Below are 24,550 nucleotides of genomic sequence, written 5' to 3' on the forward strand. Positions count from 1 at the left end.
TGTCGGAGTTGCATATGTCCACCATTAGTGAATGTCACGAGAGTTTGGATACTGGCAAGTCCAATCGCTCTGGCAGTCATCTTCCCTTTTTGTGTCTTCCGCCTCATCATTCCCAGAGCATGGAGTATATTCCAAGGGCTGTGATTTGTGAGAAAATTGATAATAGAGAAATACAATGGGGAAGCGCACTGGTAAGTCGAGGAGAGATTTCTTTTCTTCCAAAATTCTGGGAGTGGTCTTTGTGGGTCCAGAAACTTCTGCTCAAGAGGAATCTCCGCGAGTTAGCTTTTGCAGTCGGTTTTGCTGCAAAAGATTACCATCGCCCAAACTCCATTTACAGAACTCTTTGTGAGGTTTGGCGTCCAGAAACCAACACCTTTGTGACTGCCAATGGTGAAATTGACATTTCTCTTTGGGACATCTGCGAGATAAGTGGACTTTTGATCATGGGTCATTATTATGAGGAAGTAGTCCCAAGCCTTTCAGAGTTGACGGATCATCTTCCCAAGTCTTGTTTGTATCTCTTTAACGTTTTCACATTGATTGCCCATACGAATGAATCTGACAGAGTTACTCACGAACAGTGGATTAATTTTTGGTTTTATGAGAATGGTTGTGTCCCGAACCCTCGACAACACAAAAATTATAAGAATGCTATGAATTTAAATCCATTCAAAAGGCGCCATCAAAGAACATCAAAGGAAATACGGAGGCCCATGGTGGCAGACAAGCAGAGAGACATTACTCGTAGGGATCGACGTTATTGGGGCAATTTTCTAGTAGCTCTGTCTATGGAAGAAGAAGATGAATTAGAGATAGCAGCCTATCTCTCCCTATGGCTTTATCGCTTCGTTCTTCCGTCTGGGAACGGAAGTATAAGAGTCGGGACTTTTAAAGTATCTTCTAGGATGGCAGACGAATACACTTATAGTTTGGTTTAACCCATATTGGCAAGCATTTATAGTGGACTTACACGAACATCTAACTATCAAGTAAATCCAGACCTTGGCTCAATTTCACATTCATTTCCTGGACATTTTCTTTATGATTGGGCAGCAACTTATTTTGTCCGAGATGTTTATGCTCATGTAGACAAGAGTTATTCTCTCCCTATAATTTGAAGATATGCCAGAACTCTGAATGCTTTTCAATCTTGGGAGAAAAATGCCGTTGATTGTCGAGAATTTATCCATGGAGCGATGAACACCGGTAACTTTTGTTGAAATTCATTACCCTCATCGTCTCATCCTGATGTACGTATGGATGATCAATCGAGGTCTGCGGATACTTCAGAATTCATGATGAGTATTCGATCTGGATTTGTTTTTTATCGTCGAGGAAATTCACCTTTTATTCTTGAGGCATATAATCCTCACAGGTTTGCGACAGTTTGGCTTCAGACAGAAACTTCCCTTCAGACAGAAACTTCCCGGTTCACCAAGAAAGTTGAATATTGCCCCCAGTGTAGGTGACATGTATCGAGTTTGGTTGTCCTTAACTCGGATAAAAAGTGGGTCTGTACTTCATATTCCAGAGTATGTGAGGGATATACATCAAAACATTGATGTTGAATACCAGGCTTGGTGGAATAGCAAAGTGTTACCACTCTTGACCAAGGTCTAGGTGCAAGTCTTATTTTCTAATGAGAGCCGTGACTTTGTTCTTGGCTCGGCTCCGAACAGGGTTTTAGCTACAGGGTTAAACCCTCCAAATGCTGCTCCTGAAGAGGCTTTTCGAAAGAGAGATCTAAACCAGCAAAATGAAAGAGGTATTAAGAGAATCAAAATTATAGTTCCCTCGACAAAGGTTGCTGCTACCTTTGAGCGTACTGATAAGGTGCCAAAAGTAATTTTGATTCCAGATCACAGTAGTCCTAGAGATTGAGCATCACAATTACCAGGAAAGACTTTAACTCCAGAAGATGAAAGTTCTGGAGATCAGTATAGTTCTCCCTTTTTTTTATGTACTGTTTGTATCTGATTTTCTGTCACAGTCTTTAATTTCAGGCTTCTCTTTATCGAATATACAAAATCAAACGACCAATAGAACCGAGGCCGCTTCAAGCTATTTCGAGTTTTCCAAAAGGTGAAGTTGGAGCTTCTCACATTAACCTTAGCCTCCCGAACACATCATCAGATGGTAGATTTTTAGACATGTCACCCAGGACACGAAATGCATGTATGTGCCCTGTTATTGTTTGCTGCACTTTTTCCTTTCTTTTTTTTTGAAACCATGCTCCATTTCTTGTAGTTTTCCGAGCGTCCCTGAAGAACTAAATTTCTCAATGAATCCAAACTTTTTGCAAGATCAGACCGGCGAGAATGACGGGTGAATTGATGCACTTTAAGAAATAGATGGTATTCATGATTCTCACGACCTTCTTTGCAAATATCCAGGCACCATCAATGGAGGTACTTTGGTGCATATCATGGACAATTTTAATGCTGAAGATGAAGTAAATTCAGGGACTGTGAGAGCTAACATTTCAGAGATAAATCAAGGAGTTCCTGTCATTCCATCTTCATTAGCTTTAGTCAGTATTCCGCCTTCACAAACAAATAATCATCGGGCTGCATGAATCTGTTCTTTCATGTCTGGTCCTCCACCTGGAATTACCCAAGAATCTCCTTATCTGAAGGCTGCTCTGCAAGAAGTTATGAATAATTACCTCCAGAAATGTTTTAAGGATGTCTTAAAGTATGGATTCTCCAATATTCGATCTTGGTGGGATGAAAATAATTTAATTCTTCAGAATGTGATTACCAACTCATTCCACGTAGACCTAGCACCTTTGATGAAACGCATGGATGTGTATCTGAAAAAAATTGACTCTTACTTGTCTGAAAGAAAGCAGCACTTGGATTGTTCAACCGTTGAAGAAAAGGTGGAGGAGTTGAAACTTTTGAACATTCAGCTGGAAGTAAAGGATTCCACGTATTTTTTGTTGAGAGGCAAAATTAGTGAGTTAACATTTGAGCTAGATAGACTTCGTGATGAACTTCAAGCCCAAGAAGAACACAAAAGTATGATTGGAACTAAGAAGACAGCATTGGAAGAAGCACAGACAAGAGATGTCGCTAGCATAGCATCTATTAAGCAGAAAAGGAAGACCCTTGAAGATAGTTTCCTGCGAGTGATCAATAGCAAATGATCCTGATGAAGTCATGAATTTTTGATCTTTTTTTTCTAAGACCATATTGTTTGAATTTTGACTTACTATTATTATTTGGATGAACTTTTCTTTTTCATGTTTCTTGTGTTTTTTTTTACAACAATTGATAAACAAATTGAATGAATTTATTAGTTGTGACTGAACTTGAATTTATAATTTATTCAAACTGCTTACGTACCCAAACGGGATCAAGTCGAACGTAGTTCATTACAAGAATACAATTTTTTTTGTACAATGAAAAATTCAAAAATAAAGAACTTTACGCGTAAAAACGCTTTAAAAATTTTCCATTGATAGGTCCGATTTGCAATCCATCTTTGTTGACGATCTTGTACGCTTCGTTAGTGAATGCTTGAGTAATAAGAAATGGACCATCCCATTTAGGTTGGAACTTGCCCCCTGTTTTTCTTGTGATTATGATTGGCATGCGCACGGAAAGTACCAGATCTCCAACTTTAAATGATCTTGGTCACACCTTTTTGTTGAAAGACTTGGTCAGTCGACTTTGATAGCACTCTAGATGCATTTGTGCTTCTAACATCTTCTTATCCAAAGCTTCTAGCTCTTCCAATCGAAAGCGGGCATTTTCTTCAGTTGTCAAACCTTCCTAGATAGCAATTCGAAGTGACGGAATTTGACACTCCATGGGAAGGACAGCTTTTACCCTATATACTAAGGCATAAGAAGTGGCTTGTATTGGAGTTCGATAATTAGTTCGATAAGCCCATAAGACTTCACTAATTTTCTCATGCCAATCTCTTTTTGATTTGGAGACAACGTTTTTCAGTAGACTGCATAGTGTTTTGTTGAATGCCTCTGCCAATTCGTTAGCTGCCGCAATGTACAAGGACGAGTTGTACTGTTTGAATCCAAACTTTACACATAAATTGTTTATGTGGCTATTGCAAAATGGCTTGCCATTATCAGTTATGATGTGTCACGAGACACCATATCTATAAATGATTTGGATACGAATGAAATCTACGACATTTTCTTTCTTTACTTTCTTCAATGGTATGGCTTCGGCCCACTTAGAGAAGTAGTCAGTCCCAACGAGGATGTAAGCATGCCCTGCTGAAGAATTTGGAGTTATAGGTCCAATTACATCAAGACCCCATGCATCAAACGGTCATAAAGCTATTGTTGGATGTAATGGTTCCGAAGGTTGATGGATGAAATTTGCATGGATTTGGTAAGCTTCACATTTTCTTGCATAATCTATGGAGTCTTGTACCATAGTTGGCCAGTAATATCTCATCCTCTTTATTTGAAAATGGAGTTTGGGTCCAGACTGGTGGGCACCACAAATTCCAGAGTGGGCTTCTTCCACGACCTGCATTGTTTCATCATTACTTAGGCATCAAAGGAAAACTCCATCAAATGATCGTCGATAAAGTGTTCCCTTATAAAAGATAAAGCGAGAGGCACGCCTCTTAATTTCTGTTTTTCGCCTTGAATTATCTGGTAGCTTTTGATGTTGAAGGAAATCGATTATTGGCTATCTCCAATCTTCTCTTTCCTCATCTTCGACTACTTTGACACTATTATTTTCTTCCAAATTACTGGGTAGCAATGATGGAAGCACTCATCTTTGAGCAATTGATATGGAGTGGGAAAATTCTTCATCTGATCTAGCTAAAACAGCAGTCAAATTAGCTAAGGAATCAGCTTTCTTATTTTCACTTCTCGGGACGAATTTGATTTTTATCGAATCAAATCGTCTCATAAGCACTGCTGCATGTTCATGATATGGCTTCAAGTCTGAATTACGGACTTCATATTCAGCTAAAAGTTGGTTGATTATCAATTTAGAATCTCCAAAGACTTCCAGCTGGTGAATATCCATATCTAAAGCTGTCTCTAAGCCGATGATAAGAGCTTGATATTCTACCACATTATTCGAACATTTCTCTGTTAAGGCAAATGAGTAGGGCATGACGAGATCATGAGGAGTAATGAAGACCACTCCTACTCCGGCACCATAACTTCGGGCTGCCCCGTCGAAGTATAGCATCCATGATGTATGATTTCGGTGAATAGAACTTCTTCATCGGGAAGGTCTTCCTGAAGTTCCCATTCTGCTGGAATTGGGTGGTTAGCAAGGAAATCCGCCAAAGCTTGTCCTTTAATGGCCTTTTGTGGAATGAATTTGATGTCGAACTCAGACAACAGTAATGCCCATTTTTCAATCCTTCCAGAAAGAATCGGCCTAGACATTATGTACTTCAATGGATTAATCTTCGAAATAAGATTGATTGTGCGTGATAGCATATAATGCCTCAACTTTTTAGCTGCAAAGATTAACGCAAGGCATATTTTTTCAATAGGCGAATACTTCATTTCAGCGCCTACTAGTGTCCGACTCAAGTAATAGAGTGCATTCTCTTTTCCTTCTTCGTTAACTTGGGCAAGAAGTGCCTCTAGAGAACATTCTTGTGCTACAACATAAAGAGTCAGCGACTTCCCTGGAACTGGAGCTGTGAGTACTGGTGGACGAGACAAATATTGTTTAATGCTTTGGAAAGCATTTTGACAAGAGTCATCCCATTCAAATGGTACATCTTTCTTCACCAATTTGTTAAATGGATGACAACGTCCGGCTAGATTAGAGATAAATCTTCGAATGTATGCAAGTTTTCCTTGAAGACATTTCAACTCACGTACATTTCTTGGCTCTAGCATGTTGATTATAGTTTCAATTTTTGATTGATCTATTTCAATGCCCCGATGTCGAACAATGAAGCCAAGAAATTTTCCATAGGTGACGCCAAATGCACATTTCAACTGTTCATCTTTAATTGATGTCATCGAAGTTTATTGAAAACATCTCGTAAATCTTGTAAATGATCGTCGCTCCTCTTTTTTGTTTTAACAACAAGATCATCCACATAACATTCAACGTTCTTATGTAGAATATCATCGAAAATCTTTTGCATTGCCCACTGTTAGGTTGCCCCCGTATTTTTTAATCCAAAATGCATAATTTTGTAACAATATATGCCTTTAGGGGTACGAAATGATTTGAGTTCCTCATCTTTTGGGTTCATCCATATCTGATTGTAGCTGAAAAACCCGTCCATGAAAGATAAGACTTCATATCCAGTAGTTGCATCCACCATCAATTCTGTTATTGGAAGTGAAAAATCATCTTTCGGACATTCTTGATTTAGATCCCGAAAGTCAACGCAAATTTGTAAATGCACGTTCTTCTTTTTGATAGGAACAATGTTTGCGATCCATGTTGGATATTTCACTTCGTGTATTAATCTAGCTTCAATAAGTTTGTTGACTTCTATTTCAATTTGAGGAATCAGTTCTGGTCAAAATCTTATTTAAGGTTGTTTGACTGGTCAAACTCCATGTCTTACTGCAAGATGATGCATTGCAACCTTAGGATTTAACCCCGACATTTCTTTGTAAGACCATGCAAACACGTCTTTGTATTCGTGAAGAAAACTAATGTACTCAGATTCTTCATTTTGACTGAGAAGGGCACTTACAAATAGTGGTCTTGGGTCTTCTTCATCCCCAGGTTCAATTGTTTCAAGTCATCCACAGTAGCTTGTCTCCCTTCTTCAAAAATAGGTGGGGCTTGTTTAGGTTCATCAATTGTGATAGAACTTTCGAACTCGGAGTCTGAATCGGGAGCTTCTTTAAAGGCTATGTGATTGATAGAGACTTCTTCCTTTTCTTCACTCTTCTTTAGGGACGGACGAACTTTTTGTTGTCTTCGTCTTCTTCTTGATCGTTGTGGCTTTAGGCTTGGATCAGAAGTTTTAATCCCAAGTCGAGAAAATGTAGATTGTCTTTGGGATGACATTTGGGGAGCTTATGCATTCCTATCAATTTGGGTAGAAGAAGAAGAATCTTCGCTTAATCTTTGGAAGACAGAAACTTTACCTTTTATATCGACCATTGGGGAGGGTTCTCCTTTTAACCTTTTAAACACCGAAACTCTGGCATTCTCATTTTCGATTCGACTGAACATTGAAGGTTTCGGCTGTTCAGATTTCTCTTCAGCAACTTCATAAATTTGAATAATGATGGAGTTTGAGGAAACCTTCTTGACCTTAATCTTTCTTGGTGGATTGGGATCATATCCTAAACCATACCTGGGTCGGGACACCAAGGCTCCATCAGAATTAGAAGGGGAATGCCCTCCTGAAAGGACAGCATCAAGATCACCTAATTTACGAGGCACTCCTTTTCCAAACCCAGCATTTTCGAACAACTTTTTAACATGAGGATTGTAACATCCTTTGAAAGTTTGTTTTGATTTAGTAGCTCCTTCTTGTTTGGACGAGCTGGAAATATAAAGTTTTAATATGTCGGGAACAAATGTTGAAGCCTCTGATGTAGATTTATATTCTTTTGGGCTCGCCATAAGTTGGTGGGGCAGAAGCAATTTTGGGATACTAGGTATTGGAAGAGTTAACTCTTTTCTCAATACCTCAATATCAGTTGATTCTACTTGAGGTTTTTTGCCTTTAGTAAATCTTGACTTATCTTTGATAAGTTGATGAGATTGAGCAGCACTAGACGTATCATGATCGTTTGTATCTTCTTTGATTTTGAATCCAGATATGGTCAACCCTGAAGAATTACATTCTTCACCTTCCATGTAAAACTTGACATCGGCAAAATGAGATTCTTCTTCGAGAAAAGGTTTCGACTCAACTACCACACATTTGACTTCTCCATCTCGACTATATTTGAAGCATTGGTGCCAAGTCGAAGGTACCACTCCAGTTTCGTGTAGCCAAACACGTCCAAGGAGTAACTCGTATGATTTTTTAGCATCAATGACATGGAAAAGAGCAGAGGAGATTAACTCTCCTATTTGCAGCTTTAGGCGAATCATGCCAATGGCTCGCTGACCTTTTTGATTGAATCCTTGAATCATGATTTTACTTCTGGATAGATTACCAACATTGATTGCAATTTTTTTCATTATTTTGACCGACATAATATTTACAGCAAATCCACAATCGATCATTATACGATTTATCTTGCACTCTCGAATATAACTGCTGACATACAGTGGTCTATTATGTGGACGTGAACCCGGCTGTAAATCTCCATCGTCGAATGTTATGGTGGCTATACAATCTTGAGGAGTTGTGGCTCCAATATGTTCTAAAGCTTTGCCTTCATATTCTTTCGGATCGATTAATGCTGCGACCAAGGCCATCCGATCATCGAAGGGAAGGGCAAGAGACTCTGCTAGACTTGTATTGGCAGGAATATTATTTAGTTGTGAAATAGTTTTCTTCTATTTTGAAGTTTGCCTTGATACGTTCTTCATTTCATCTTTCTCCTCCACATTGATTACTTTGGAGGTTAGACATTCTTTATCAAAGAAACCCTTAGGAAAGTAATCACCCAAGGTCGGTAGTCTAGGAAGAACGCATGGAGCTGCTCCCTCTTCGGTTGATTTAGTAGATACTCTTAGCTTGGCTTCAGGCCTACTTAATTGATTGTTCCTTGGTCTTGATTTCTTGTCACAAAAGTTAGAAATTGGGAGTCGTGGAGCCTTTCGACGACGTCTTTTCACTAGGGTCCATGCCCCCTGATCTTCTTTTAGTGTTTCTTCTTCATTGGGTTGAATTTTCGTACCCAATTTCTCCAGCTTTGTTCCTGCAAGAGGCGTAGAAGGTAATATTTTACCTATTTTGTTTAGCATTTTGTATTTCTCTTTCTTCTTTATGAAGGTAGACCAGCTGTCACCGATCTCGTCTTCTAATTCTGAGTCGAAATCCCAAACATCCAAGTCACCTGTCATAATTTCATAAAAGGTTGGATGATTGGGTGCGCTTGGTCCATTCATCCATGGATAGATATAACTGATGATGATTTCTCCGTCTACCTCAAATTTCACTAGGATGGCTCCTTCCAGGAGTTGAGGTCCAAATTCCTCAACTGAGGATTTATAGGCATCGTGTACATCAGAGAATGTTTGTTTCTTTCCTGAAATGGGAATTGGATCAAATGATCCAAATAAAACCATCGAGCATGCAGCTGTTGGATTCTCTCCAATCTTAAGTTTGATCTTATTTTCTTTGTCCAAGCGAACAATAAGATGTTTCAAAACAAAGCATTTTTCCACTAGATGACTAATGATCCTGTGAAATTTACAGTATTTAGGATGATCGATCTTACCAGCCTCTTCAGGTCTTTTTGGTATTGGAAGTTTGATTATTTTCTGTTCAAGGAGCTGATCCAGAATTCCAGAAGCTTCTGAATCCGAGAATGGGTACTCCCTTTCTTCAAGTTCCTTTAGAGTCACATGACTTCTGTTTCCGACTTGTCCTTTGTTAGGTCTGAACTCTAGCTTCGGTTTTGAGTTCGAGCTCGACCCTTGGAAGGCTATCTTTGCAGGAATAGTAGAAATCACCATAGCCTCTTTCAATTTAATTGTCTTGACGTCCTTCTTTATATCCTTCTTAGGATCTTTCTTGTCACGTGGATCACTTGGTAAATAACTCCCATGCCTTACAATTTGGAACTCCAGGTCATGAGCACATGTTACCAATTCTTCGAATGAGTGAGGCATGTTTGCTTGTAGATTATAGAGTAATCCCCAATGCATGCCTTGTACACACATGTCGATGGAAGATGCTTCACTTATTCGTTCTTTACAATTAAGCACAAGGTTTCTCCAGTGTTCAATATATTCTACTACAGGCTCTTCCTTGCTCTGCTTTGTTCGAGCAAGTTCTGGAAGGCTGACAGTTCGTCGGGTGCTAATAGAAGCGTGTTAAGAACTCTCGCTCGAGTTGATATCAACTATCAATTGACCCTGCCGGTAAGTCTGTGTACCAATCAAATGCAAAACCTTTGAGGGAACGTACGAACTGCTTCACCATTATGTCATTGTAAGTACCTGCATTATTACACGTCCTAATAAAATGAGCAACATGTTGCTTTAGGTTGCCCTTTCCGTCAAAACATTGAAACTTCGGAGGTTGGTAACCGAGAGGCATCTTTATTTCATTGATTCGACGACTATAGCGTTTGGTATACACCAATGAAGATTGCAACAAACCACCATATTGGACACGAATAGTGTCTGCAATCATATGTTGAAGCTGTTGAACGGATAGAGAGCCAACGGAGAGTTGAGTGGCTTCACGCAAGACATTTTGAACAATTGTTCGATCATGTATATCTTGCTTCTGTTGATGCTTTTGGACTTCTAACTCTTTGGCCTTGGAAGATCCTAAATTTTCCTGATCTTCTTTAACCAGTGGATTTTGCGACTCTAGCTTATGCATGAGTGCGGCAATTTGGGCATCTTTTTCTTCTAACGACTTTGTTAATTTTTCAATAGCTAAAGCCATTTGTTGGATTCGATCATCTGAGCCCGATACCGCTTCTGTGACCATCACTGGCTCAAGTGATTCTTCAGATGAAGTATCATCTTCCCACTTTTGCTGAGAAGTAGCATGAGGGGATCAAGATAAGGATCTACCACTGGAGATGGATCCATCAACGTTCTCCCTAAACTCAAATAATCTGCACAAGTTGTACTGGTACTGGTAATGGAAGCATCCTTGCCAGGTGATTTACCATGTTTAGCTCTTGCGCGCCTTAAAATTTTCCTTGCATCTTCATTTTGACGCTGTGGATCTAGGTCCTCTACTATATCCAAGACTTTATTATCTTCGTAGTTCTTGGCATTCACATCTACCATTCCAATTAATAACTTCATTTTAGGAGTATGACTCGAATAGAAGTCTTTTGAAGAGATGTATTCGACTTGGAATAGGAGAATATTAATCTAGGGTTTAAGGAAACTAAGTTGAATAAGGAAATAAAATCCTGTTGAAATTGGGTCTCCTAATTGTAATATATTTTTTTACCTTTTAGAACTCTTCTAAGGTTGACCTATAAATACGAGACTCCTCTGGTCAGTTTGTAGAGAGAGTGACATAGAAGCAGTATTGCTATTTTGTTTTGTATTCTTCATACTGTTGAATTAATAAATATCGTTCTTTTGCGTTTACCCTTTGTGTTCTTTCTTTACAAATGCAATCTTATATTTTCTTGGTGCGATCTAATATACTTCAATTTGTCATTAAATCTCGTTCTTTATAATCCGATTTGAAATCAATGAGTATTATTGGAGCTTTCGCCCCCAACACTTCATAACCTGAATCAAGAAATAGGATATGTTAACTGATTTTGAGTGTTTATTAAAAAACAACGAATTTACTTGCCGCTGGTTTGTTAATGCTGCAAGATGCAGCACCGTGTTGCCTTCCTCATCTCTAAAGCTCAAAACTTTTGTGTTGTCACTTCTACAAAGCCAACCAAGCAGAACTTTATAACCTCTTAAGTTTTCATTTCGGACAGCGATATGCACTAGAGTTTCTCTCGATTATTCAAGTCCTCAATTGAGGAGGGGCATAAGAGAAGAAATCAATCAAAAGATCAATATTTTCATCTGTTTTCGCTGCATAATGCAAAGGAGTGATTCCTCCCCTCCCTGGGACACGAATGAGGTCCGGATCCTGTCTGACAAGCCGCTTCATAGTAGTGGGATGTCCGTTACACAAGGCCAGGTCCAAAGGGGTATGACCATCGAAGTTCAATTTCTTCCCCAGCGTTGGCTTTAGTCTCAAGATTTCAAGAGCAAGGGTGGTACGTCCTTCAAAAGCAGCTATATGGAGTGGTGTTTCTACAAATTTCATCTCATTGGGAACTTCCAAGTATTGTGGATTCTCGCGTATTGAGTTGTACAAGACAATGATATCAGGATCTCGAGCAGCATCCATTTCACCAACTCAAGTGTTTTGAACTGAAGCTAGCTAGATTGTAAATGAAAAGTGCTCTTAATATAGTCGATATCAATTCACTTGTGAAGGGAGGGGCCCTGGGCGTCTGAATTCTATCTAGTATTTCTTGAATTGTTTTCTTTTTAAATTTAAAACATAAAAGTCTTTAAATATTAAATGAATATGTTTCTCAGTGTTCAAAGCTCCATCATGCTTTGAGACATTTTTACAATTAGTCATTACCATTTAGTAGGTCCAGCAAAATCATCTCCAGCCTATAAGATCTGAGTTTTCAGTCATTAACATTTCTTTCCATATGCATATTTATCCATTTTACAAAATTCCTTTAACTTTAGCTTTAATTTCCTTATTTTGCAGCTGCTAATTTTTCGAATTGTAAAGTTGACAAAATTTAACAAAAAGGACGATCATTTACGAAGAAAATCGTCAAGTCTCGTCATGATGGTTAGTGAAGATGGTACTGTAAATATTATGCCTTAGGTCCAATCAACTTTGGGCATAAATACTTTTGATATATAATTAATGCAATTTAATGGCAAATCTATTATCTAATTAATAGACAATTAAATAAATAATAGAGTCCTTAGATTCAAATTTTCGTAATTTGTTAATTACAAGAGTTGTGATTGTGAGATACAAATTACATCTGATTGAATCTTAAATCGTCCGTGGTCGTAAGTAATAACGAGATACAGATATCGTTATTACAGATAGACCATCACGTGTAGCATTTCTTACTTGTGAAGTAAGTAGCTGATCTCACAAACTAAAGTGTGGTGACACTCAAATGAACACGTGGATATTTTGTTATAGAACAAAACATTGGAGACCCACTGAGAGAATCCACATGGGTAACTATCTGAGTGTCAGTGGTTAATCTCTAACGTTCGGTAGTGAAATTGGTCCTTTGACTTGAGGTCGTCATGGTACCTTATATGAGAACAGTCATACTTTGGCGGTATTGGATGTTGCTCTACAAAGGGTCGCTAATACGACATCGTTCGGGTACGTCAAGAATCATATGAAGGTTGTGATTGACCAATAAAGGATTCGTCACTCTTAGATAGTAGGAGATTATGATCTACGTTTCATTCAGTTAAGTTGATAACGAAATCCTTGGCCAATGTGTACTCATAAGTCGAAAAAGAGTTTTCAACTTATATTGACTTAATGGTGGAGTGAAAGATATGATCAATATTCGGGATTAACACAATTCCATATCTCGTAATTGATCGGATCATATTGACGAATGGATTATAGTTTCATAGTAAACGAACGAGTTTGGTTTTGTCATACCACATGACATTTCTCGTCACATGTATTGCCCTGACACATTGCTAGATGTCAATCTGGGATGACGAGTCTGAATTGACGATAAATTAAAATGGTGTTTTAATTTATCAATTTTGATTAGATCAAAATAATATTTCACGTCGTTAGGCATCGTGATCGGGAACCTAATGGGTCACACACAAAAGAGAATTGAAAAATTACAATTTGTCAATTAATTAATTTAACAATCGTTAGATAAATTAATTAATTTGGTTGGTTGGTTATTTATAGGCCCTAATTAATTAATTGGATTAATTAATTCACGGACCGGATTTAATTAAATGGATTAATTAAATATTGGACCGGACCGAGTCAGGCCCGTTTGGGCTTATGTAAATATATTGCTAGGGTTTTCATTCCATATGGTTTTCGTTATTCTTGCTGGGACAAGAAAAAAAACCCTGGTAGCTGCAATGTTATTCTCTGTGTGGATTTCATTGGAGGTTGGACAATTGGACAGCTGTGGGAGGCAGATTCAAGATTGCTGGAACGAAAAGAAAAGCAAAAGGTTTGCAGAATTCTTCAAATGTACAATCTTTATCATGATCTCTATCTAAACACAAAGGGATCCTCGATGGGAATCGAAATGATTTTAATTTTCCGCTGTGCATATATAAGTAGATTCCCAACAGGTACATAGTCAGTTTTCCCTGTTGAAGAGCAATTGCATTAAACCACTGGTTGATGATATACTCATGGACAAAGAAACCAATATCCAATGAAGCACTCTCGACTCTTTTGTTCGCCACTTCCAAGGAAGCGGTGACCACTTCAGAGTGGTAGACGCTCTAATAGATTAGAGGTTTTAAATATAAAAATGCAGTCACAAAGAAGCATGCTCAGGATGCACTTACTAACTTGAAGCAAATATCAGGGTTTAGTTGAAAGACCTCGAGACGCAGGTACACATAAGTTATTATCTTATGATATTAAGATGACATTGATTATGAGAAATCGAACACAATAGTGTAATATTAGTCGGATGTAAAATTTGGACAGGTTATATTTGCTTCAAACATCTTCCATCTCGGATTTTTGGTGGTAACTTCATCATTGCTTCAGTTCTGAATTAGCTTAGGAGACGCGTGCAAGGAGTTCTTAGTTCTTACGGTATGTCATTTATATTGATGATATCATTTTCGCCCATTTTGGTTTAAGCTAAAAATCAAATTTTTTAGTAATTTTGATAAACGTTAGTATAATATGTGGTTGAACAGTTAGTAAAAATTGTTGATTTTCATGAAATGTGTGGTTGAAAAGTTGAATTTATAAAGGTTTAAAGGTTAAGTAAAGCAAAGAACGAGTATTATTTGGTTGTAAATGGACATTGCACAAAAATTATGTACAATTGATTATAAATGATTTAAACAATATGAGATTATATGTGCAAGGTGCTAATTAAGAGGATTTTCACGGTCCGCATTGCTTGAAACCCCACCTTTCTATCCGAGCTCAAGAAAATGTGTCAATGATGCTTTTGAATTCATACACGGAGACGAAATGAATTTTTCAATTATCTGAATCTAGGTACAATAATTTACAAAATCTTTCTCAAATAACAAGTCTAAAAGTGACCGCGAATCAAACAAATACTACGTTAATCATATACTAATGAAAAGTATTACTAACATGAATAGTGTATTAAAGATCTTGAGTTAATAAATGCAAAAGAACTCGAATCCAAACTATGAGTACAATAAATTGAAGTGCTTGAATATCTCCTTCCAAGTTAAAACTATACGTCGATTAGTTATGGTGACTTCCAAATTATGGCAACATTGAGCAAGATAATTTTGGATCCCATCTTAATCTTATTATCTCGTATATGTAGGGCAAGTTCGAAGGCAGTAGGTTTCCTAGAAACACAAAAACCTATACACAACAATCTGTAGCCAAACAAGACAATGGAAGACATGTGAAACGGAAGAAAAAGGAACTCAAACACCGACGGACCCGACAGACAACCACAACCTGCACGGTCTACAAACAAGGCAAATATCTTCAATCAACTTTCTCCATCTTGCTTTCTTCATTGTGTTCCTCTTCCAATGCAGGCATGTCAGCATCATCTGCACCAGTTTCATCCTCGTCAATACTAAGACCTAACTTCAACATTCTGTGAATTCTCGAAGCAAATGTGTTTGGGTCATCAAGACTGAATTCGGAAGTCAATAGTGCAGTCTCGTAAAGTAGTAGCACCAAGTCTTTCACCGACTTGTCATTTTTGTCAACCTCGGCTCTCTTACGCAGCTCGTCCATGATACCATCGTTTGGATTAATCTCCATAGTCTTTTTGCTTGACATGTACGCACCCATGCTGGTGTCCCTCAGTGCCTGAGCTTTCATAATCCTTTCCATGTTAGCCATCAAACCGTATTCCCCGGTGACCAAGCAGCATGGAGAGTCCACAATCCTGTTAGAAACCACCACTTTCTCGACCCTATCCCCTAGAATGTCCTTGATAACTTTGCAAAAATTCTCAAAAGATTTCTTCTTTTCTTCCTTCTTCTTTTTCTCTTCCTCTGATTCCTCATCAAGCTTCAAGCCTTCCTTGGTTGCAGATTGTTAATTTCGAAACCTTATGGTTTGATTTAATTTGAGTAAAGAACATTTAAAAAAAAATTACAGAATCTAAAGAACAAGAACACAGTATATGTTTTTGCCCTCGAAAGGGTCCGGACGTTCGGTCGTAGACCTAGTCACCCGTTGAGCATCCACTAAGGGATTTAGCTCAAAGATCCACTAACATCAACCAAGAATCAGTTTACAAATGTACGAAGAAATGTTTGATTTCTTCGATTTTTCTCTCGCCTCTTTTTGTTGAAAAGTCCTCACTCAATTGATCTTTCTATATCTATCACTAAGCAATCAGGGATTACCACTAAGAACATCAACTATCAATCACAAAGATTAATTTCAGATTACAGAACAAACCCTAACTTTTCACTCAGAAAAGTGAAGAGACGGAGAACAAAGAAAATGAAAAACCTACTTCACCGTATGAACAGGGCCAAGGTCAAATATATGTCTGTCCACACCAATGGTCAAGATCAAGGGCTGGAATGAAGCCACGTGTACGGCTGATTCTCATCCCAAAAAAGAGGCTAAAGTCGTGTTGTATAAAAACGCGTTTTCATCTAATTAATCAGCAACCCGGTTGCAAAATTGGCCCAGCATAAAATGGCCCAACAAACAAGATTTAGCGAGGCAGCCCAAACTTTTAACAAAGACACTAGTTTCTTTCCATCGTATTCTTTTAATTGACCAACAGCATATTCGTCAATAGCATCAACCATGAAGAGTACTTCATATCCCTTCCTCTTAAGCCTCTCTATGAATGGAGAGTTCTCAACCGCTTTCTTACTCTCACCGATGATATAGTAGATGTCATTCTGACCCTCCTTCATCCTTGTAAGATAGTCCTTTAAGCTGGTCATATCATCACCACTCTTTGTGGAGTAGTACCTGAGAAGGTCAGCAAGTTTAGCCCTGTTCTGGCTGTCTTCATGAATACCCAACTTGATGTTCTTCGAGAAGGCTTCATAGAATTTAGTGTAATCCTCTTTTGTTTTCTAAAATTTCAAAAAACATCTCAATGCACTTCTTTACCAGATTCTTTCTGATGACCTTGAGAATCTTGTTTTGCCGAAGCGTTTCGCGAGAGATGTTAAGCGACAGATCATCAGAATCGACCACGCCCTTGACAAAGCTAAGGTACTCCGGAATGAGCTCCTCACAATTGTCCATAATGAAGACCCTCCTGACATACCGCTTAATGTTGTTCATCTTCTTCCTCGTGTCAAACAGATCGAAAGGAGCCCTCTTTGGCACAAAGAAAATAGCCTTAAACTCAAGCCGCCCTTCAACTGAGAAGTGTTTCACAACAAGGTGTTCCTCCCAATCATTTGTCAAACTCTTGTATGATGAAGCGTACTCCTCGTTGATAATCTCTTCGGGCTTGCTGAAGCAGAAAGATCCGAGTCGAGTGATGCTGATTTGTCAGATAGCACGATGATGGCGCTGAGATACCATAAGATGGCAGATCGACGCAAAGATAGAAAGTGAATCACAATTATTTCCTTAATTGGGGGAATTTGATGCGTCTTTGGTAATTTGGCCATAACTTTGGCTACGGTTATCAGAATCGCTATTATGATCCCAATTTGGAAAGCTCTCACGTCGTGCCCACCGAGCTGGTAGACGACAATTTCGAGCCCAAAATCCGCTGTTTTCCTTTCCAATATTCAATTTTAAGTTATTTTTTGCTATTTATGGTAATATTTTGTTTCCCTTTTTTCATATGTTAAAAAATTCGAATTGAGCCAAATTTTTGGCAACCTACTTCTTTTCCTTAATATTTTATTCTGGTATAATTTTGGGATTTTGCCATTTTTGGTCATTTTCCTACAATTTCATAATTTGCAGCTAGTTAACCCGGCTTGTGGGTTAATTTTGGTCATTCTACATTATTAATAATATTGAATTGATTTCAGAGTATTTTCTCTGATTTTTGGGCGTTTTCTGTCGTTTCTTTCTTGCGAATCATCTGTTACAACAAGCCAATATGATAATCATTATCCTACCCGGCGTCACTTGCAGAGCCAGATGGGTTTATGCTTGTTGATCTATTGCCATTCATGTGTTACTTCCTTTATCTTCTTCTTCTTTTTGTCCTTTTCTCTGTCCTTGTCGACTTCCTCCACATCGCCCTCCTCTTCCTTCTTCGTCTCCTCGTCTTCATCATCACTGATCTCTTTCTCTGTTGTCTTCTCAACCAAGAGATATATTGGGTAGCTGATGAACTCTGAATGCTTTTTAACAAGATCCTTTATTCTCCTTTCTTCCAAGTATTCCAGCTACAACAATAAAAAAGGTAAACATGAATTTAGTTTAAGATGAGGAAGAACCTTGAATCTTTTAAGAAAAGCAACAATGTTTATGAATTCTCATAGGTCTTGTACTTGATCCATGCACACCAAAAAAAAAAAAAAAAGGTTTGAACGCTAACACACTCATCTAGAATCTAGATGGAAATCGATCTTACAGCACCTCTAGACCATTCAAATTTTTAAAACTGTCTAAAATAAGAAAACACCAATTGCCAAATAGACTACTAGAACAATACCTGATCATCCTTGAGGAAGAGAGTGATTTTAGTGCCCCTGGCTCACCACTAACATCTCTCGTGACAGTGAAAGAACCTCCAGCCTAGGACTCTCAAACATATTGTTCATCATCATTGTGTTTGGTTGTCACGATAACCTTCTCTGCCACAAGGTACGCAGAGTAAAAACCTACACCGAACTGACCAATCATACTAACATCAGCTCCAACCTGTAATGCCTCCATGAATTCCTTTGTCCCAGACCTTGCAATTGTCCCCAAATTGTTCACTAAATCTGTTCACATTCAGATACGTACTATCAGAGCCCAAAATGTTACATCACTACCATGTATGTCTATTTAGTGGAGTGCGTATGTCTCACTCATACAGCCGCTTAGGATGGTACTTAAGCTCACATTTTACCAATTATATGCTAAAATTTTAATTTCATATAATTATAAAAGGATTTCTTCTTCATTTCGCCATTCCAATTCAAACTCTCAATTCCCCGTTTTCCATTCTTAGCTCTAGGAGTTGATCATCAAAAATAATAAAGCTTTTAGTTCAACAACAGATGTTACAATTTACCTTTTTGTATTCGTTCCTAGTATACCTGAACGTAGTGTAAAACTAAGGATCGAGGTCGATTGAAACTGTATATACCTGCTTTAGTCATGCCAATGCCACTGTCAATAATAGTCAGAGTCTTGTTAACCTCGTCCGGGACAATCCTAATGAAAAGCTCTGGCTGCAAATCTAGCTTGCTTTTATCCGTTAAGCTCTCAAATCGAATCTTATCCAACGTCTATACCAAAGTTTAACAAAAACACTTCTCAGCATCTCAAAAATAGGAATTCGAATTTTTCTCCAAAATTGAATATCATGTGTGAAATACTTACGTCGGAGGAATTGCTGATGAGTTCTCGAAGGAAGATTTCCTTGTTGCTGTAAAAAGTATTGATGATAAGACTAAGAAGCTGGTTGATTTCAGTTTGGAATGCGAAGGTCTCTGTTTCTCCCATGTGAACGTCCGCCATTTATGCCAAGTCTTGAAACTTAGAACAAAACGCTAATCAAAGAAGCACAAACAGAATTTTATAGAAATTCAAATTTTTTAGGTTTTGCAGAATTGAAAATCAATGGAGAAAGAGAGAGTATTTATACTGGAAATTTGGGAAAGTTTATCGAGAGATGGTTCAGGAAGAATATGGAATTGTTTTTTGGAGGTTACAATTGTTTCAAAAATAGCTAAACTTATACCATGGTCACTGACTACACAATAAATTTTATTATGCTTTACCGTACACACTAAACTTTACCATTTAGCTCTCCATCCACCATCGTAAAAAAATCCATTTGTTGGTCGCTTATGTGGCTAACAGAATTCCTAGTTGGCATCTGACGGCTGTTAACTTGGGAGAAAAATTCCATCTTCTGCATATTCAGCAAAAATCATGTGCGTGAAACACGATTTTGTCCCATTAGCTTTAATAAAAGAAGGAAGGAAAAATGTTGCCCCATCAGCAAAAAAATCGATTTTAACGTCAGTCCAAATGTTTCCCTCCCTTTCTTCTCTAACAGCTCCATACTACCGTGTCGCCGAATAAAAACCAGAGTCCAGAAATGTTCTTCCTCCTTGACTATCCACCCCACGCCCACAAAAAACCAAAATCCACCAGCCAACAGTCACATCCAAACACAAACTAAAATCATCAAAATTATATTCTTTGTAACTGGAGAAGAGTTGAATTTAAAAAAGGAAAGTGGTGGATGGCAGAGGTAAGTGACGATCGAGAGGTGGATTCCGTTTGTAATAGCGGCAAAATAGTGGTGGATTATAATGTTTCTGTGTCCAGCAAGACAGATAAAGCAGGTGGATGATTTTTTGGGTTCGGATTGTGGTTGATTGCAGCGGCAAATGGCAGTGGTGGTGGATTGTGGTTTGAATTTTCTGGGTTTGGGCGGTTGACTCTTGGAAAGCCGACGATGGTGAATATGTGGTGTTGTGTTACTTATGTAGGTGGGCAGTCGACGACGGAGGCTGGCGACAAGTTGAGTTTACTGGAGGTATAATGTAGTCAGGCGTCAATCAATGTTGGTTTAGGTTTGTCGATGATTTTGGTAGAGGATGACCATGGTGGCAACGTTGGAATCTGGGTATGGTGGTGGTGGTGGTTACAGGCGGCGGGTTGATTTAGGGTTAGAGGAGTAATTGGTCTGGCAGTGCCGGCGATGAGGCTTCCAGTCGGAGTAGTTTCTGTGGCAATGGCACTTGGAGAAGCATTTTCATATTACAGGAATCGTTCCCCCCATTTTTCCCCCAAGTTAACTATCGTCAGACGTCAACTAGGAATTCCGTCCACCACGTCAGCGACCAACAAACGGATTTTTTTTACGTGATGGAAAGCTAAATGGTAAAGTTTAGTGTGTACCGTGAAGCACAATGAAATTTAGTATGCAGTCCATGACCATGGTATAAGTTCAATGATTTTTGAAACAATTCACTCTGGTTCTTGTGGTTTCTACATTTTTCTGCTATATTTTTGCTGCTTTCTAATTTAATTTTCGTAAATTCTTTATCTTTATTCACTAATGATGCCTGAAAACATTTTTTTTTCTTTTTTTCCTTTTTTCCAAACTCATTTTTATTCATATTTTACATGTAAATTTTAAAAGTTTCTTAGTTTTTAATCATACATTCTTCAAAAATTAACTATTACATAATTCTTTTTTATATCGTAAATCTTTCCTTAATTAACATATTTGATCTTCTATGGCTTTTGTCCAAATATATTGACAAGTGCTCTGAAATTATCAAAATTAATAGAAGCTAAAGTAATATAAGGAAAGAAAATAAAATTTCAAAAATTCAAAACCAAGAACTAAAACACCATCCATCTTTGTCTAAATATCAATCTATCAGCGATAAAATGTACAAACTAAAAACTAAAAATGCGCAACAAAAAATTAAAGACATAGTACAATAATCTACAAATATTTAGCATATCATTAATTAAGTAATCTAGTTGAAAGATCGTCTGATTTTGTTGATCAAATTAGGGGTGAGAATTTTTTTCAAGACTCAAATAGAATTAATCAACTTGACTTCGATTTCTCTACTAAACGGGTTAATTTTAGGATCTCGGATCAAGAATCAATTGGTTCTAATATGATTCTTGGTACTAGTTTGAGAATCAATAGTAAATTTAATTCTCCCAAATTTCTTTTTTTGCTAGTGTATTGCACCAAGATGAACCAAAACTTTGAAGATTAGACCTCAAAATTGTCTAATGTCAAAATTCAATTTTTTATAAGCTTCTTTCTTTCCTTTATAAAATGACCTAGTGTATAATCAAAATTTAAATTTAGATAGGGGAATTATCAAAAATGACACTTTTTTTGAAATTGCTATAAAACTTTTGAGGTGCACTAGATTTTATCAAAAATGTCACTTTTTTGGTGGAAAATGTCCAAATTACCCTTAATCTCCCCTTTTTAGGAGCATTAAATGCTCATTAATGGTAATCTTCAATCCAATCAATTGTAATGATTTTATTATTTAATTTGTATATTATAATGATTTGGTAAATGTATATTATATTGTATAATATGAATTTACCAAAAAAAAAAACATAAAAGACATAAAAAAAATTTTAGGAAGCAAAAAAAAGATGAAAGAAGCAAAAAAATCCTACTTCACATCAAATACATCCCTTTTTGAAGAGACCCTCCATTTTCTTTCATCTTCTTTATTCCTTCATCAACAATATATTGCTATTCAATTCATCATCCATTTTGAGAAGTTAGTTATTACAAATTATTTATATTTTTATCTAATAGCTTATTATTTTTCACATATTAAAAGCAATATGATCATCAAAGTGAAGAAAGCATTCAAAACCACTATTAATGATGATGGTATTGATATTTCTTTTTGATATCATTTTAAAGGGAAAATATACCAAAAATATTTAGGCAAATGTCAACTATTCCATATTGAATGAAGCAGTCATTTATTTATGGAGATCTGTAGAGCAATGGAATAATTGTTATAGTTGAGAATTGATTATAACCATTAATATTTCGGAGAAAATAACAAACAAACACGTCTTAAACTTGTCGACGGTCTCGACAATTTATCTGTTGATCTCGACGGTTAGACATGTCGATCTCCACATTTAGAAACTGTCGAGATTGACAGATAAACTGTCGGGATAGAGTTTTCAACTGTCAAAATCGACAGTTGAAAACTGTTGACACCCTTCATTTCACATTCTCCTATTGCATTGGTTTAAATATTCGAAAGTGCCCCTTCCATGCTATTACATATCGACATATTGACTGTTCATAATTCTTATCGTTGTAATCCATTTATTTTAGGTATGAACACCCATTTGAGATTTATCGTGTCACATGGGGGAAGGTTTATTCACGCGGATGACGAATGGAAGTGGACAGGGGACAAAACCACATCCATTTTAGTGCCGAGAAATATTACCCTAGCCGGGTTAGACATCTGAACTGTTAAACCCAACATTTAGAAACTGTCGAGATAGACAGATTAACTGCCGAATTCGACAGTAAAAAACTGTTGACACCCTTAATTTCACCCAACTGCTATTGCATGGATTTAAATAGTCGAAAGTGTCACTTCCATAATATTGCATATCAACATATTGATTATGCAAAAATCTTATCATTGCAATACGATTCATCGCGTCGCATGGAGAAAAGTTTGTTCATGTCAATGACAAATAAAAATGTATAGAGGACAAAACTACTTCCATTTCAGTGCCAAAAAGTATTACCCTAGCCGGGCTTTTATTACGGTTGAATGATAAACTTGGTGTTCTCAATCCGAAAACTAAATGTCTCAAGTTTGAAGTGTAACTCATAGTGAAGACTTGCAGTGTTATATATACTGTGGTTTATGGAGGGAAGAATTTGAGGTCATTTACTAGCCAACCACCAAACCCAATCTACTTCAAATTAATTTGGAAGACAATTGGTGTGATAGTTTAAGGTCTAAGTATACCGTCATCCTTAGACTTTGTCTATAAATTATGAAAATTTTTAATCTTAGTACCCATGTGTAATATCATAATTAACTTTGAACCATGTAGTTGGCATTTAATTTTCATTATTTACTAACTAAATCATGTGTAGCATATCCTTAGGCATTTTTCATATAGCATTAAATTTCAAAATCCTATTTCAATCATGAAATTATAATATTGTATTCTTTTAGTCGAACAATCCAATGAACATGAGCAACATGAAACTCCCACAATGCATAAATACGGTTTGTAATCAACCGCACTCCAAGTGAACACAATAGCATACATAACAACGAATGATTTGTATGACTAATTACAATATAACAAATTGACATGTCCATGTCAAACAACTATGATTTACAAAGAGCAGGTTCAAGCATTACCTCAAAACACACACACATGTTACCGGCTTTTCAACATTCAAACTAAGAATTTTTAGGCCAGGAAAATAATACGACAACATTTTACTAGATGAATGTTACAAAAGTGTGTCAACATTAATTGTTGTGTTACACAAAAAAAAAAAAAATACATGTGCTTTGAGAAGCACCCTTAGTGTCTACACTTCCAATTGGAGTCTCCACCCTCAATGTCACATCTCATGAAGAGCTTCAGTCACAGCATCCCCATATTCTGCCATGTTGACTTGTCGCGGGTGGTAGCCATCATGAAATTTCAACAGAAGACCTCAATTTCAGGTTTGCATTTGAATAGCATGTCAGCAGTTACATTGTTGAACATTAAGAATGTGAAGAATAATAGTAGGCATTACCAACTAATCCGCCTCCATTCAACAACGTCGAACGATCAAAATCAACACCATATGGGGAGTAATTCATGACAGCGGTTGCAGCCTTATCAAAGTAAATGCATATAGCTCCACATTAGCAACTTCGATAGTACTACATTGAATTTGTATGAGCATAATATTTGACACATGGTAATACGAAACGCACGTACAATGTTCAACCAAAGTTTGACATACATGTTCATGCGAAATGCATATGTAATGTTCAACCAAAGTTTGACATACATGTTCATGCGAAATGCACATGCAATGTTCAATCAAGATGTGTTTTATAATATT

General features: G+C 37.3%; 1 pseudogene; it reads right to left on the reverse strand.

Annotated features, from left to right (window-relative positions):
- Positions 1-15,303: 15,303 nt before the first annotated feature.
- LOC111380505 lies at positions 15,304-19,443 on the reverse strand (annotated as a pseudogene).
- Positions 19,444-24,550: the final 5,107 nt, after the last annotated feature.

Source organism: Olea europaea, unplaced genomic scaffold (genome assembly GCF_002742605.1).
Source record: "Olea europaea var. sylvestris unplaced genomic scaffold, O_europaea_v1 scaffold2155, whole genome shotgun sequence".
Lineage (NCBI taxonomy): Eukaryota > Viridiplantae > Streptophyta > Magnoliopsida > Lamiales > Oleaceae > Olea > Olea europaea.